Source organism: Castor canadensis, chromosome 16 (assembly GCF_047511655.1).
Source record: "Castor canadensis chromosome 16, mCasCan1.hap1v2, whole genome shotgun sequence".
In the NCBI taxonomy this organism is placed as follows: Eukaryota; Metazoa; Chordata; class Mammalia; order Rodentia; family Castoridae; genus Castor; species Castor canadensis.
The window spans coordinates 9,364,337-9,376,846 of NC_133401.1; the positions used below are offsets into that span (position 1 = coordinate 9,364,337).

At 40.2% G+C, this 12,510-nt stretch overlaps 1 pseudogene; it reads right to left on the minus strand.

Moving 5' to 3' along the window:
* Positions 1 to 2,447: 2,447 nt before the first annotated feature.
* On the minus strand, positions 2,448 to 3,310 carry LOC109695839 (cyclin-G1 pseudogene; annotated as a pseudogene).
* Between the last annotated feature and the right edge of the window lie 9,200 nt (positions 3,311 to 12,510).

Here is a 12,510-nt window from a genome sequence, read left to right on the forward strand (position 1 = left end):
ACAACAGCCTTCAGGATCTAGTTCAAAAGTCATCTATATACCTCTTTGAAAAATGTTTATGGGCTAGACCGGGGCTGTGGCTCGAGTGACAGAGTGTCTTCCTAGCAAGTGCAAGGCTCTGAGTTCAAATCCCATACCACCAATGAAAACACATTTATGGAAATGAGTATTTCTCATGATATCTACCCTATTAATAACAGAAAGTTTCCAGAATTTACCCATCCTGTTTATTTACACTTGTTAATTAACAACTGCAAATTATCCCCTCTCACTAGCCCCTGGAAACCAGCATTGCACTCTCTGCTTGCATGGTGTGGAGTGGGTGAGATTACACAAACAAGAGCGATCATGTGGTCTTTGTCTTTCTTTGATTGCCTTCTTGCACTTGAACTAATATCTTTACCCTTCATCCATAGTGTCTCCTCTTCCTAAAATTTCCTTCTTTGTAAAGGTAGAATAATATTCCATTTTATTTTATTTATTCATTTATTTATTTATTTTGCAGTACTGGGGTTTGAACTCAGGGTCTACACTTTGAGCCACTCTACCAGCCCTTTTTTATAATGGTTTTTTCGAGATAGGGTCTCACAAACTATCGGCTTTGAACCGCGGTTCTCCTGATCCCTGCTTCCTGAGTAGCTAGGATTACAGGCGTGCGCTACTGCCTCCTGGCATATTTATATATATTTTTAAGAATAAAATGTACTTAGGTTCTTTGGTTTATTTTTCAGAGCTCATTTATCTGTAACATGTCAAAATTGGTCACAGTCATTCTGGATGGACTCCAGCTACACAATTTAACACAGTCGATCTCCTTACATTCACTGTCTGACCCAGAAAGTCCTGACCACCTCCCGCAATCTCATAATTATGAAGATGCCTATTTTTCTTAACTCACAGAGAGGCATTTGTGAAAGTACATTCTCTTCCTTTTAAAACAAAATTCTTTATTAGAAGCATTGGTAGCTTTATAAAAACAGTTTGCAGTTAAAAACTTCTGGAGTGCTTTATCTAGCTTGAACTTACTGTGAGTGGGGCAAAACAAGTCCTTAAGTGATCATTTATTTTGTTACTAATACAATAGATAATTTTCTCAATATAAAATATTTATCATGAATAATATAATAAAATATATAAAAATTTTATCATGGATTCAAACATCACCTGGTTTCTAGAAGAAATATTAATGATAACTTAATGAATATGCCAAACAGGTCTGTATTTTTTCTTTATGTAAAACCTCTGAAAATTTAAACATGATTCTCACGTAGCAGTAAAATCCTCGTCTTTGAATTATCTATTGCATTATGGGAGCGGAGAAGCCATTTGCTGCATAGAGTGTTAACCCTTATTATGCTTTACCAGTGCCTCTGTGAAACGTTGGTTTTGGTGTAAACCTTCACTGCCACCTAAATACAATATACTGATCCAACATAGAAAGTTAGATCAATGCCAGCAATGAAGATTCAGTTTACCTTCTCAGGCTTGTTCTAGTCTTTCACATTTATGCTTTAGCTTTGATTTGAATGCTTAACAGATGAATCCCAATCTAACCTTATTTCTACTACCCCTAGGCAGGCTTCCCAAATCTGAGATTATCCTGCCAATCTATTTGCAAAGTTTTGAGGTTTTCTAGCCTGTATCCCTTGTAACATTGATGGAATCCATAGCTCAGGGCTGTGGAGAAAGGCTTCAGAGTGGAGCTTTTGTTGTTGCTGCAATAACACTGTTTAAGTAAACAACAACAAACCAACTGAACAGAAGTCTGCCTAAATATCACCAAGAGTGAAGAACAGTTCATATTTAAGATTCATGTCATATGTAGGTATGTTAAATATTAACACTTAGTTTTGAGCATAAAAAAGATAAATCACTTGTAATTGCTTGCTAGGAGTCCAACTGCTACAGCAGTGATTGTTTAACTATACATAGTGTGAGACACCCGGCGATTTCCAGAAACCCAATGTGGCGATCATTTGCCACAAATTACTTTTTCTTTAAGTACAGTACAAAGTTCATAACGATTTTCGTAAGTTAACAGTTTCAAGTGAGTTCATATATGGTTCAAACTTCTGGTCTTGTCCTACGTGGGCTCGTGTAACTTTACATGAACTTGGGTCTACCTACAGCAAGATGACATGCACTTAAAAAAATACTCAAAGCACTGCTTTAAAAATTCAGGCTATTTTAAAGGACGATGCTGCTTCCTAGGCTAATTTAATGAAATGGTTAACATACAGGCCAGAGGTGAGATAACTCCTTTCTCTTAGGGTGTGGTGCCCCACGTACAGTGAATGCCTTCAAATATTAGCTGACTCGATCAGTGAAGTCATATTCAAACTCCATGTTGTTGACTTTAAAGATAATATTTCAGTTCACCAATTGCAGAAGACAATTATTCCACTGGGGAATTTCCTTTTACACAGAACAAAAACCAAATTTGTCAATTAAGAAACCATTTCAGGAACTGTTGGAAGGTGAGTTATTCTGCAGTAACTATGCATCAGCTGTCATGCTGTCTGTCCATTTCAACTTCTGGACATTTTTTTGGAACATTTCTTTGATGAATATTCAGTCAAACACTTGGGTACAAGCTCTTGCCAGAAGGTCATATCTCTGCCATTTATCTTGGGCTGTTTCTGAAGACATTCTATTTCTTCTTTTAATTCTGTGCACTTCTGTGCTTGAATCTCCAAAGCGATGGTAGACAATGCCAACACAGAAGGCTTTGCTTTAGAAAATAAGATCCTGCAGTAACATGCTTTAACTTGAGCTTCTAGTCTTTCAAAATTCAGGCTATTTCTCCTTTCGAGTGGCAAGTCCTTTTGAATGAGTGAATAATAGAGCTCCAGAAACGGAAAACGTTTGACTTGCTAACACACCTTCCCCAATACAATCTCTCCATTCTCATCAAGTCTGAAACCATGAACCTGTACTGACTTACTCAAACCAAGTCAGTTGCCAATGGGCCATTCTCTTCCTCTTCTCTTGATTTTACTGTTAAATAAAAGCAGCTCAGTCCAGCACATCCAAGATGCTTGGGCTGTACCTTCATTTTAGACAGGAATCTGTCCAGTAAATTCACAGCTAGAGAAGATGTCTCCGTGTGAAAGCCAAAGAACTGAGTTAGACTAAGAAGATCCTTTACTTCAAAGCCCCCAAGTGTCACCGTCATCCTGAGGCCATTATCGTGTGCAGACTCATTTAGTCTCAAGCCACAGACCTTTGGTCGACATCTAGACTCCTATTCCAACAGGGTATTCAGCTGCAATAGCAGTTTCTGAGAGTCAGTTGACAGTACCTCTATCATCGTAACAGCGACCGTGGCTTCTCAGCTATGACCACCCTCCCCAAGCCTGCTGATCTGCTCAGAGCCCTAATGTTCTACTTTATGTATGCACCACATTTTTCTTTTTAAATAAATTCGTTATTGTTCTGAATTACTGTACATTGATGATACGAGGGGGTTTTGTCATGGTAACTCCATACATGCTTACAGTGTTCTTTGAACTAGTTCACCCCCTCCATTCTCGTTTTCCTTCTGCCTCCCTTTTCAAAGTGTGTGGTGGGTTTCATTGCGCTTTCTTTAAACACAGCATACTTCGATCCTCCTTGACTCTCAGTAGCCTTTCCTTTCCTCCCTCACCCTCCTTTTGATCCCCCCACACACTGTCTCCCTTTCACATCCGTGTCCCGTTATCCACCCTCCTTCATTTGCCCCCATGACTAGGACTACGGTGAACAAGGGAATACCATTGTCTCCTTGACATTTTGATGTCAATTCATTTTCATAAATACCCAGAAGTGAGGTGGCTGGATCAGATGATAGGATCTTGAATGTTTTTGTAGAGTATCCACACTTCCACCCCACAGCTGGCCTTCAATTTCTCCACATCTGGCCACCATTTGTCTTCTTTGGTTATTGCATACTCCGGTATGGACAGGTGTGGGTGGTGGAACACATTGTCGTTTTAATTTGTATTTCCCACATCATTCATGGTGTTGGGCATAGTTTTTGTATACCTGTTGAGCATTTGTGTGTCTTTACTAGAGAAATGTCTTCCAAGCTTTTAACTCACTTCTTTTTTTTCTGGGTGCTGAGCTTTGAACTCAGAGCCTCGCACTTGCTAGCAGACACTCTATCTCTTGAGACACTCCACCAGCCCCACTTCTTAATCAGGCTATGGGGTTCATATTTTTAGTTGCTTTTTGCTGTGGAGTCGTAGGTGTTCATTTCCCTAGAATTTCAACGTCTGCAGTGCTCAATATTTGAGGTCCTCTAGATTTCATTTAAATATATCCCTCATGTTATAACGTAGTTCACATATCTTGCTTTCTTGCTAATAGTTTCACATACCTAGTACCTTAGGAAGTTGATGAAGCTGGGCACAGGTGGCTCATGCCTGTAATTCTAGCTACTGAAGAGGCTGAGACTGAGCGGATTGCAGTTTGAGCAAAAAGTTTGTGAGACCCCATCTCAACCAATGGGCGAGCATGGTGTCTCACACCTGTCTGTCATCCCAACTCCACAGGAAGCACAAATAGGAGGATCAATGTTCAGGCCTGCCTGGACATAAAGCAAGACCCTATCTCAAAAATCACCAACGCCAAGAGTACTGGGAAGGTGGCTCATGTGACAGAGTGCTTGCCTAGCAAGTGTGAGGCCCTGAGTTCAAACCCACGCACCTCCAAAAAAAAGAAATTAAACTGATGAAACTGGCAATGACTTCTATCCCTCACTATTTATTCCATGTTAACATTTCACACATCATTGCTTAGGAGCAGAGTATATCACTCAGCAACCTCCCTTATAGATGGCACAGTGCTTTCCTCATGCAGTGCCTGCAAATGACAAAGTAATACTGAGTTAGTTTTATATTTGGTAAATTCAGCTTGTGTATGAGACAGTTTCTTTTAGGATTCAACTGTAATTAGTGCATCTGTATTTTATTATGATTCAAAGGCTTCATTCATATTTACTATTGAATTGTACAGTCAATCTTTATGCACAAATGGAACCTGGTTATGATAAAAATTATAAAAAGTGCCAACGATGTAAAATAAAATGATAAAGTATTTTAAAAATTAACTACAGGCAGGTCTGGATTATTTGAAATCACAGCTGACATGGTCTTGTTAGCATAGCACAATGGCTGAGATACTGACTTTCCAACTTGCCTGGTCAGGTTCAAGTCTGCACTCTGCCCCTATGTTGTGTGCAAATTCAGAGAGATCACTTAACTTCTCTGCATTCTTCTCCTATTTACAAGGACAATTATGCCAGTGGATATATCACACCATTATGCAAATTAAAGAAATTATCACAGGTAGGAAATTGTGTCAGAGACTTGTACATTCAAGAGCTACTTAAAGATTGTACATTTGACTCTAGGAAGTCTCTTAACAAATTAAAATTTACATGAACATTTCACAGTGAGAACATCGGATTTTAGTTGACATGACCAGTACAACTGATACATTGGCCTAAAATGAGTATCAGTCACTGAAACTGGCAGAATGGCCTCCAGGGAGCTGGGTACTGGTGGCTCAAGCCTGTAAATCCTAGCTACTCCGGAGGCAGAGATCAGGAGGATCAAAGTTTGAAGCCAGCCCAGGCAAATAGTTTGGGAGGCCCTATCTCGAAAAAACCTATTATAAAAAAGGACTGGTGCAGTGGCTCAAGTGGTAGAATGCTTGCCTAGCAAGTGTGAGGCCCTGAGTTCAAACCCCAGTACAGCAAAAAAGAAAAAGAAAAAAGAAAAAAGAATGACCAGCAGGGATTAGATAATAGGAATGTCCACTTTGTCAGAACGCAGTTGGAATTCTGGGTAATTTCTGTCTTCTTCCTTTATGTACCTGGTATAGGGTGAGGTCCACAAATTTGATTCTCAAGCACCTAAGTATCTACAAGACACACCTGTGAATTCAGCACCAGGACACTGGCAACGTTTAGGTGAAAGGACTTCAAAAGGATTTTAATTCCATTTTTTATTCCGTCCTTACAGAGGGACAGGTATGTCCCATGGAACTACAATCAGTTTCCCTCCCTCTTCCTCTCCCCTGCCCGCCTTATTGCAGGGGTGTGAACATACCTGACATTCCATGTGTCCTGAGGGTCTCAAGACATCACGATGAGTTCCATAACCACAAATGTTAGAGCATAAAATAAATTCCCTCATTCACAGTAGGGTTTCCATTTATTTCTTCTGGACTCTGTGTTATATAGAAATCATGATTTTTTTTCCATGTTTATGATTGCCAAAAAGACAAAAAAATGGCAAATCTGAAAGGATTTAGGGTACTATTGTCCCCAATTCCCTGTCAAAAAGCAGAGTCAATAAACACAGGATGAGTTTCATCCTGTACAGACTCAGTGGCTTGTCACACTCAATCATAACACCAATATTTCTTCCTGATTCTTCTTCTGAGTTCTTTTAGTGATGTGTACTTGTGAAAAATGAGTCATCACAGTTTTTAAGGACACAGCTTGGTGGAACACAACTGAGAACACAACTCTACGTGGTACTTAGATCAAGAGACAGAATATTGCCAGTTACTTGAAGCTCCTTTCTATCTCCAGGTCACTAACACTATGCTTACACTTATGTTGGACATATTTGCAGAATCAGAACTTTGGAGACACAGGTTACATCTATTCTAACAGTTAAGATACTGGATTACTCTTACCTGCTTCGTAGTTTATGTAAATGGAATCAGTGTGGAGTCTTTCACATTTGGCACTTACGCATCTCCTAAGAGTGACTTGGAGACTTTTCTTGGTCAATGAATATTATTGTTAGTATTCATTAACATTGTTTTATAGAATTCCATTGGATGAATATCAATTAATTGAATCATTATTCCATGGATTTTTTTAGTGCAAGTCTATTAGAATAATGAATAATGCTAGCATATAAAGTGTGCAACTTGTCTTTTCATAATGCGTATAAGAATTCCAGTTAACTAAATTCCTAGGAATGAAAGCATTGCAGGACAATTTTATATTTTAAAAAGGGTTATGTAGATACAATCAAACAATTTCTCAAAATACTGATAGCCATTTCAACCCACAGAAACTTGTGAGTTCTTGGCTTATCTATGTGCTTGTCCCAACAGGACACTTCCTGTCATTTCATTTTGGTTGTCTAATGGTGTTTGATACCAGGTAGTGGTTTTGTGTGAATTGTTCTGATTTCTAAGGGCATTAAATACTTTCCACACATTTGGCATCTACTGAATAACTTCTTCAAGGTTTTAGCTGAAATATTTTCCCTCTGTAATCTGTAAGACTTCTTAATGAACGCACAAGTGTTTCTCTGTCTCTGATTTATCTCTCTCTCTCTTTCTCTGTGCTTCCGTCTCTTTCTTATCTCTCTCTGAATATAAGCATGTATGTTTTGATGAAAATAATTCCTAATCCTAATGTAATTACATTTGTCACTTTATGCATGTGCTTAGTGTGCTTATAAGAAATAATTTCCTATTCTTTGACCACAGACATGTAGTTCCTTAAAATTTTAATGCTGGCTTTTAATATTTATATCAAAACCCTTTCAGAATTGATTCATTGTATCTCATGGGTTATGACAGAGGTTTTCCTTTTTCCAGTGGGATTAAGATAAATCCTGGGTTATACTGAGAATGTTGGCCCACTCTCTTTCCATATGCTGTACCTTGCCATTTCTACCCCAGGTAAACCCCACTTCATCCTTCGTGATTACTTCCCATGAAATATACTGAGGACGTTCTGCAGCTCCTCCTGCTCCTTGAAATCTTTGGTAACCCCAAGAGCACAGCACCAGTTATTCCTGATCTTGAAACTCTGCAATGAGCCTTTGTATTCAAGCAAATGCTTGTCACCACAACTTAAAAGACAATGTGCTGAATGAAAAAATGGCCTCCAAGGATAAAGCAACAGGAGTGATCTTCTTGTCTCCGACTGTCATTGGATTGCTAGGCAATTTCTCCATTCTCTACCATTATTTTTTTTCCATTGCACACTGAAAGCAGGATGAGGCCCAGACATTGAACTCTCAAGCACCTGTTCGTAGCCAACTCCTTAGTCATTCTCTCTAAGGAGTTCCCCAGGCAATGCTAGCCTTTGGATGGAAACACTTCTTCAATGGTTTTGGATACCATCTTCTCTTATGCTCAGAGAGTGGTCAGAGGTCTTTCCATCAGTACAACCAGTGTCTTCAGTGTCTTCCAGGCCATCACAATCAGCTCCAGGTGTGTTGTTGGGAGGATCTGAAAGCCAAAGCTCCAACGTACATTGACTTCTTCATTTCCTTCTGCTGGATCTTGCATATAGTGATAAATTTATTTTCTCCTCTGTATTTGTTGCATGCATCTGGAAAAGAGCAGCAGAAGCATCACAAAGAAAAGAGCTGTTGGCTACTGTTCTGTTGTGGAGCCGGGGGAAATCACGGGCCCTGTCTCCATAGCATTCAGTGTTCCCTGAAGTTTCTTTCTCTGTGCTATCATCTGGGCCTGTGGATCTATGATTTCCCTTCTGCACAGACACAAGCAGCAGGTCCAACACACTCATTGTACTAATGCTGCACCCAGGTTCCCTGAGTCCAGAGCCACCAGAAGCCTCCTACCACAGACGGGCATTTTCTCCTCCATGTTTTATATTTCTGTTGCTCTTTTTTATAATCTCGGTTGGTAGTTGCTATCAGCCCTTTTCTGCTCACAAGCCAGGATTCCTCTACATCCAAGCCCTACTTTTTCTGGAGAAGGAACTCAAAGCCCCCTAACCTCATCAGAAATGTGTAAATTGAACCTAAGGAACTTTTGGTAGTTTATTCATTTTACTCTAACAGGCAATAAAGAAATGTAAGCAGAGACTTCCTATCCAATGAAGATTGGTACTTTGGCTGGTTGAGTGTAGGATCTGCCTGGAAATAATGGAGGTGAATAAAGCAGGTTGGTCTAATTCTGACGTCTGGTATGATGTTCATAATAAAGTGTGGCAGTTGGGTGCCAGTGGCTCACGCCTGTAATCCTAGCTACTCAGGAGGCAGAGATCAGGAGGATGGAGGACAAAGTCAGCCCAGGAAAATAGTTTGAGAGACCCTATCTCAAAAAAAACCCGTCACAAAAAAAGGGCTGGTGGAGTGGCTCAAGGTGTAGGCCCTGAGTTCAAACCCCAGTACCTCAATAAATAAAGTGTAGCTTGAGGCAAATAAATAGATCCTGGCTATTGCATTTGTTGACTCCCAGTCTTCTTATAAGTCATTTGCTCATAGAAACATTTGCCTGTGAATAAAAAGAAAAAGAAAAGAAACATTTGCCCAAAGTGAATACAATGAAGAAAAGGCGGTAGATACTGTTCAAGGACAATTCTTTCTGGGTTTCCTGTGTATGTGCATGTCTTATGAGCAGATGTATGGGTTGCCAGCACAAGGTGACAAATATTGTGGATTTTCATGGGAAAAGTTATGCTTGAGAAGTTTTCGGATCCTCAATCTACATGAAGAGAAGCCCTGAGAGTGAGTTACTGATACTAACCTTAGTAGAGTACAAAGCTCTTACCTGCTCTCAGCCTATCTCAACCACTGCGTAGTCTAGGTGGGGAGAGAGAAAGCCATCCTCTGGGACAGTGCTCCCCTCTGCTTGGGGAGCCTGAGGCTTACTCACTACTCTCTTCCTTTCCTTTATGGAGAAATGAATGCTCTGTGGGAACTCATAGTTGCTGAGCTGTGCTGCACAGGGAAAGTTGAGGATAGGTAAGGTGGAATTGCAATTCTTACTCCCTGAAATCTGGCTGTTTTCAGAATGCTTTCTACAATTGTGTGCTGGACCTGTCCATTGAACTTGCAGAGTCCACAAGTTCTTCTCTCGCCACTGTGACTAGTTGTCAAAATCAAAGTCTTATAGGGGATTACAATAGAAAGTTCCATTTCCATTGTCTTGCTAAAGTAACTCCACTTAATACATGAACAAACAAAACAAGTAATTTCACTGTGTTAGTGATGGGATTCAAAAGTTCTTTGAGGTTAAATTTTTTCACTAACAATGCATGGGTTGGTCTGCGAACTCCCAACTACTTGGAAAGTGGAATTCAGGAGGACAGCAATGCAAGACCAGCCCAAGCCAAAAGTTAGCAAGATCCCATCTTAACCCATAAAGTTAAGCATGATGACACACACCTATCATCCCAGCTACCCTGGAGGCATAAATAGGACCCTGGCCCAGACCAGCCTGGGCCAAAATGAGAGACTCTGTTTGAAAAATAATTAAAGCAAAAAGGACTGTGGGCACGTGTGGAGAGTGGATTATGAAAATCCAAACTGGACGTAAGCAAGGCAAAATGTGGCTTAATTGCTTTTACCTGTAGGCCAAGATAGGCACGGCCCAGGTCATGAAACAGAAAAAGGCAGAGCAGCTATTTCTCCTAAGCTTGAGTTCAGAGGAGCAGGAACGCAGGTTTCTCCTGTTACAATGTCACGCTCCACCCTGTTTGCCGCTGTTTATTTTTTTTTTTATTTTTTTTTCATTTTTCTTTTATTATTCATATGTGCATACAAGGCTTGGTTTATTTCTCCCCCCTGACCCCACCCCCTCCCTTACCACCCACTCCACCCCCTCCCGCTCCCCCCCCCTCAATACCCAGCAGAAACTATTTTGCCCTTATCTCTAATTTTGTTGTAGAGAGAGTATAAGCAATAATAGGAAGGAACAAGGGGTTTTGCTGGTTGAGATAAGGATAGCTATACAGGGCATTGACTCACATTGATTTCCTGTGCGTGGGTGTTACCTTCTAGGTTAATTGTTTTTAATCTAACCTTTTCTCTAGTTCCTGGTCTCCTTTTCCTATTGGCCTCAGTTGCTTTAAGGTATCTGCTTTAGTTTCTCTGCATTAAGGGCAACAAATGCTAGCTAGTTTTTTAGGTGTCTTACCTATGTTTATAAAAGTCTCCCTGAAGGAGGAAGAGGGGCTTTTTGCTTTTTGCCTTTGGCTTTTGATTTGGAGGGCTTTGGGGCTTGGGTTTTGGGGGCTTTGGCTTGATTCTTTTGCTTTGGGCTTTTTGGTGTGGGAAGCTTTTGGAAGGGAAAAGAATTACTGAAGGGAAGAGAATTGCTAAAGGGAAATTGCTGAAGGGAAAAGTATGGCTAAAGAGGGGTTGATAGAAAGTCTCCACAGAGAACTTTAACATAGGCCTTAGAAAGCTAAGCCAAAGAAAGAACTTTAACATAGGCTTTAGGAGCTAAAGAAAAGCCAAAGAGAACATGGAACAGTGCAAGACAAAAGACGGAGACTTTGCAAATCTGAGCACTGAGGCTTTAAAAATCAAAAGAGAGAATACTAAAGAAAAGCTGCAAACCTAGGGGCAAAAGACTTAAGAGTGATTAGGCTAAAGAAAAGCTAAGAGAAAACATGGCACAGTGAGTCGCAGGAAAGAGGTTTTAAGCAAGGTTTTAAAGAAGACCTTAGAAGCAAGGTTTTAAAGAAGTGCAAGGAGTAAGGCCTTAAAGAATCAAGATAGAGAAAAGAAGCAATGAGGGTTGGGCGTCTCCACCCGAGCACCCAACACACCTGACCCCACTTTCTGTCTGTCTGTCTATCTTATATCTTTTCTGAATCTCCAGTTGCCCCCAGTAAATCCCAGTTAGGTTCAGTTAATAACCAGGAGTGAGAGACAAAGCTCACTCTAACAAGGGAGTGAACAAGAAAACAGTGCCCCTTCCAGTTGGCACTTGAACAGGGACCTGACTGCAGGGTATTAATTAACTATGGGGGAACTCAAAGCCTGAGACTAGGAGACACTCTCCAGGAGGTGCACACATAATAGAGAAATGAAAGATAAGCAAGAAAAAGAAAAATAAGCAAAGTGAGAGAGAGAGTGAATTGAATCTAGTCAGGTGTAAAAACTTTGGAAACTCTACATATAGGCTTTAAAAAGCTATGTTAAGAATTAAGAATAAGGTAAAAGACTTAAGAATTAAGAATAAGGTAGAAGAGTTAAGCATTATACGGTAGATTTAAGTATTCCATGGTAGAATTATAAAGTAGAAATTCTACGATAGAATATGGTAGAGACTTATGGTAGATCAGTAGAAGAATTACAGTAGAGCTATAGAAGTAAGAAGTAAAGGATTTTCCTCCTTGGTGGCAGAGCTGGGAAGTGGGACTTACCCTTAAAGCAGTCAGACAGGAGTGTGAGAGGCAGTAACAAGATGCCATCTTTTCTGAATCTCCAGTCACCCCCAGTTAAGCCCTGTTAGGTTCAGTAATAACCAGGAGGGAGAGAGAAAGCTCGCTCTAACAAAGGAGGGAGTGAGAAAACAGCACTGCCTCCAGTCATGGCCCAAGTGGTACAGTATTTGCCTAGCAAGCACGAGGCCCTGAGTATCCAGGTATGTGTACCAGGTATCCATAAGGAAGAGTTGTGGCTGAGTGTTTACCCAAAATTTTAGCTGCAATTCTCTACTATGTGTTCAATATGAGTTTTCAGAGACAGTACATAGAAGAAAAAAAATGGCTCCCAAGTTAAATTAGCAAAC